This window comes from Bubalus bubalis, chromosome 3 (assembly GCF_019923935.1).
Source record: "Bubalus bubalis isolate 160015118507 breed Murrah chromosome 3, NDDB_SH_1, whole genome shotgun sequence".
Taxonomy (NCBI): Eukaryota; Metazoa; Chordata; class Mammalia; order Artiodactyla; family Bovidae; genus Bubalus; species Bubalus bubalis.
The window spans coordinates 138,591,155-138,596,849 of NC_059159.1; positions in this window are offsets into that span (position 1 = coordinate 138,591,155).

Genomic DNA, 5,695 nt, shown 5'->3' on the forward strand with positions numbered 1-5,695 from the left:
TCTAGTGATGAATTGTTTCACCCTTTTTCTCTGTGAAATGTTTTTTTCTTCAGTTTTAAAAGTAATTTTTGCTAAGTATAGAATTCTAGATTGACAATTCATTTTGTTCTTTCAGTTAAGATGTTGCTCTACTGTCTTCTTACCTCTTTTGTTTATAATGAGACATCTGCTTTCAACCTCATCTTATTTTCTCTGTAAGCAATGAGTCTTTTTTTTTCTGGCTGCTTATAAAATTTTCTGGCACTAGATTAGACTATCTTCAGTATGATGTGCTTTGGTGTCATTTCCTTCATTTTCTTAGGCTTGAGCTTTGTTGAGCTCTTAGATAAGTGAGTTTTAATTTTTTTAATTTTTGGAAAAATTATACTTATGGTATAAGCTTCAAAAGAGCTTTGGCTTACAAAGGTTAGGAAAAAATTGCTTGGGCAGCGAAGAATAAGAAAGTCACCTCCAAATTCTGAGATCCATGGAATGTGTAAGACGAAATATCTGCTATTCAACAAGATGTCAAGGGTTACCTGTGTTCTTGGGATATCCAGGCTTCAAGTAAGATAAGAGATTTGTGGTAGAGTGCAGCTTATGTATACTAAACTTATATCACAGTAAGTACTACAGCAGAAAAACGGGCTTGTACCAGCATTTGAAAGATAAAAATCGTATTATGCCATAAATCTTCTTGCCCTATGTAGAAGTGGCCCTCTTTTTCAATGTTTCATTTATAAAACTGTCATGAATGTCATTCATGTAGAAATAAAGTGAAAGGTCAGCTAGTCCAAAGAATCAACAATTCAAAAAGTTCTAAACAACAAAAACCCAGATATTAACTATCTGAATTTAAGAACCTTGCAATTTAACATCATCCTAAATTAGGGAAATGTTTTTTCCGTATAGCACAGGTTAAGAAAGTGGTTTAAAAAGTACTATAGCCATAGTGTTACTGCAATTTCAAGACATTCATTGATTATTTATAAGTCAGCAGTTGATGCCAAAATGGAAAGTAGGGCTAAAGCAGTTTTAAGTATTGGAATATTGTTTCTTTTTGAACTGCTGTGCTGGAGAAGACTCAGGAGAGTCCCTTGGATAGCAAGATCAAACCAGTCAATCCTAAAGGAAATCAATGTTCATTGGAAGGACTGATGCTGAAGCTCAAACTCCAATATTTTGGCCACCTGATGCAAAGGGCTGACCCATTGGAAAAGACCCTGATGCTGGGAAAGATTGAGGGCAGGAGGAGAAGAGGGGGACAGAGGATGAGATGGTTGGATTGCATCATCGACTCTAAGAATTTGAGTAAACTCCAGGAGATAGTGAAGGACAGGGAAGCCTGATGTACTGTAGTCCACAGGGCCACAAAGAGTAAGACTTGACTGTGAGACTGAACAATAACAGGTCCATCCATGTTGCTATAAATAGCATTACTTCATTCTTTTTTTATGGAAGAATATAATAATTCCTGTATGTACACATCTTTATCCATTCATGTGAATGACACTTAAAGTTGCTTCCATGTCTTGACTATTATAAATAGTGCTGCTATGAATATCAGGGTGCATGTTCCTTTTCACGTTAGAGTTTTCACCTTTTCTGAGTATGTCTCTAAGATTGAGATTGTTGGTCTATATAGTAGCTATATTTTTAGTTTTCTTGAGAAATCTCCATACTGTTCTCCATAATGGCTACAACAATTTACATTCCCACCAACAGTGTAAGAGGGTTCCCTTTTCTCCATACCTTCTCCAGTATTTATTATTTGTTGACTTTTTTATGGTGGCCCTTTGTCACTGGTGTGAAGTGATACCTCATTGCAGTTTTGATTTTCAATTCTCTAATAATTAGTGATGTTGAACATCTGTTCATGTGCCTGGTGGCCATCCGTATGTCTTCTTTGGGAAAATGTATTTGGGTCTTCTGACCATTTTTGTTTGAGGTAGATGTCCTTTTCATTATAGGGGACTGGAATGCAAAAAAAAAAAAAAAAAAAAGAAGTCAAGAGATACCTGGAGTTACAGGCAAATTTGACCTTGAAATACAAAACAAAGCAGGTCAAAGGCTAAGAGTTTTGCCAAAGAAATGCACTGGTCATAGCAAACACTCTCTTCCATCAACACAAGAGAAGACTCTACACATGGACATCACCAGATGGTCAATACCAAAATCAGAGTGATTATATTCTTTGCAGCCAAAGATGGAGAAGCTCTATACAGTCAGCAAAAACAAGAACAGCAGCTGACTGTGGCTCAGATCATGAACTCCTTATTGCCAAATTCAGACTTAAATTGAAGAAAGTAGGGAAAACCACTAGACCATTCAGATGTGACCTAAATCAAATCCCTTATGATTATACAGCAGAAGTGACAAATAGATTCAAAGGATTAGATCTGATACTGTGCCTGAAGAACTATGGATGGAAGTGTGTGACATTGTACAGGAGACCATCCATCAAGATCTTCCCCAAGAAAAAGAAATGCAAAAAGGCAAAATGGCTGTTTGAGGAGGGCTTACAAATACCCGAGAAAAGAAAAGATGCAAAAGGCAAAGGAGAAAAGGAAAGATATACCCATTTGAACTGACACTTCCAAAGAACAGCAAAGAGAGATAAGAAAGCCTTTCTCAGTGATCAGTGCGAAGAAATAGAGGGAAACAACAGAATGGGAAAGACTAGAGATCTCTTCGAGAAAATCAGAGATGTCAAGGGAACATTTCATGCAAAGATGGGCACAAAAAAAAATGGTATGGACCTAACAGATGCAGGAGATATTAAGAAGACGTGGCAAGAATACACAGAAGAACTATACAAAAAAGATCTTCATGACCCAGATAATCATGATGGTGTGATCACTCACCTAGAGCCAGACATCCTGTAATGTGAAGTCAAGTGGGCCTTATGAAGCATCACTACGAACAAAGCTAGTGGAGGTGATGGATTCCAGTTGAGCTATTTCAAATCCTAAGAGATGATGTTGTGAACGTGCTGCACTCAATATGCCAGCAAATTTGGAAAACTCAGCAGTGGCCACAGGACTGGAAAAGGTCAGTGTTCATTCCAATCTCAAAGAAAGGCAATGCCAAAGAATGTTCAAACTACCACACAATTGTACTCATCTCACACGCTAGTAAAGTAATGCTCAAATTCTACAAGCCAGGCTTCAGAAGTACATGAACCGTGAACTTCCAGATGTTCAAGCTGGATTTAGAAAAAGCAGAGGAACCAGTAATCAAACTGCCAACATCCGTTGGATCATCAAAAAAGCAAGAGAGTTTCAGAAAAACATCTACTTCACTTTAGTGACTATGCCAAAGCCTTTGACTGTGTGGATCACAATAAACTGTGGAAAATTCTTAAAGAGAAGGGAATACCAGACCATCTGACCTGCCTCCTGAGAAATCTGTATACAGGTCAAAAAGCAACAGTTAGAACTGGACATGGAACAACAGACTGGTTCCAAATCGGGAGAGGAGGATGTCAAGGCTGTATACTGTCACCCTCCTTATTTAACATATGCAGAGTACATTATGAGAAACGCTGGACTGGATGAAGCACAAGCTGGAATCAAGATTGCCGGAAGAAATATCAGTAATGTCAGATATGCAGATTACACAATCCTTGGGGCAGAAAGCGAAGAACTAAAGAGCCTCTTGATGAAAGTAAAGAGGAGAGTGAAAAAGTTGGTTTAAAGCTCAACATTCAGAAAACTAAGATCATGGCATCTGGTCCCATCACTTCATGGCAAATAGATGGGGAAACAATGGAAACAGTGACAAACTTTATTTTTGGGGGCTCCAAAATCACTGCAGATGGTGATTGAAGTCATGAAATTAAAAGACGCTTGCTCCTTGGAAGAAAAGTTATGACCAACCTAGACAGCATATTAAAAAGCAGAGACATTACTTTGCCAACAAAAGTCCATCTAGTCAAAGCTACGGTTTTTCCAGTAGTCATGCATAGATGTGAGAGTTGGACTATAAAGAAAGCTGAGCACAGAGGAATTGATGCTTTTGAACTATGTGTTGGAGAAGACTCTTGAGAGTCCCTTGGACTGCAAGGAGATCCAACCAGTCCATTCTACAGGAAATCAGTCCTGAATATTCATTGGAAGGACTGATGCTGAAGCTGAAACTCCAATACTTTGGCCATCTGATGCAAAGAACTGACTCATTGGAAAAGACCCTGATGCTGGGAAAGATTGAAGGCGGGAGGAGAAGGGGAGGATAGAGGATGAGTTGGTTGGATGGCATCACTGACTCAGTGGACATGAGTCTGAGTAAGCTTCAGGAGTTGGTGATGGACAGGTAAGCGTGGAGTGCTGCAGTCCATGGGGTCACAAAGAGTCAGATACGACTGAGCAACTGAACTGATATGAGCTGTCCATATGTTTTTGAAATTAATCCCTTGTTGGCTGCATCATTCACAAATATTTACTCCCAGTTCATAGGTTATCTTTTCATTTCCTTATATTTTTTTTTGCTGTGCAAAAGCTTGTTTGAGTAGGTCTCATTTTTAATTTTTACTTCTATTTCTTTTGACTTGGGAGACTGTAGATGCAACTTCTTGATAAAAGATAGAGCACAGACTTCATGGGCAAATTAGAGGAAGGGGCTGTTAAGAATATTTGTGTGTGATGATTACACACACATACACACACACACACTCTTCCCCTAAGTCTGTCTATTTTTGTTCTACTTTTTAGCCGAATAGTGAACATGACTGGCTGCAGTTTTCAAGTCATTGGAGAATTGACTCACCATAATATCCCATGGTAATATTGTTTGTTATCATATAGGCACTAAAGGCTGATATTATAACATTTAGAAATAAGCAGGAAAAAAACCTGCTGTTCTGACCAAACAATATTAACAAAAATCCCTTTTCTCTTACGTAAGTCTAGATGTTAAATAGTATGAGTAGCACAATTCTTCATAGAAACCAAAGATGTCTCAATATCAGGCAACTAGACAACATTATGTTTGGTAACATTAGAATCACTGGCTCAAAACGAACCACACTGTTAAAGAAGACTAACCTCAACTCTATTTGTTGGCTATTTTTTTCTCCAGCAATACCTGCTTTAATGACAGGCCCTTAAATGAGTTATTTAAAAATGTCAACTCACATACAGGTGGTCAATAAACACATGAGGAATGCTTCAGTTCAGTTGCTCAGTCATGTCCAACTCTTTGCGACCCGATGAATCGCAGCTTAACATTGCTCGTTATTCAGTTCAGTTCAGTCACTCAGTCGACACTTTACGACCCCATGCATCACAGCACGCCAGGCCTCCCTGTCCATCACGAACTCTCGGAGTTCACTCAAACTCATGTCCATCGAGCTGGTAATGACATCCAGCCATCTCACCCTCTGTCGTCCCCTCCTCCTATTGCCCCCAATCCCTCCCAGCATCAGAGTCTCTTCCAATGAGTCAATTCTTTGCATGAGGTGGCCGAAGTATTGGAGTTTCAGCTTTAGCATCAGTCCTTAGAGAAATGCAAATCAAACCTACAGTGAGGCATGACCTCACACCAATCAGAATGGCCATCATCAAAAAATATACAAATAATAAATGCTGGAGAGGATGCAGAGAAAAGGGAAACCTCCTGCACTGTTAGTGGGAATGGAAACTGATACAGCCATTATGGAAAACAGTATAGAGATTCCTTTAAAAACTAGGAATAAATCTACCATATGACCCAGCAATCC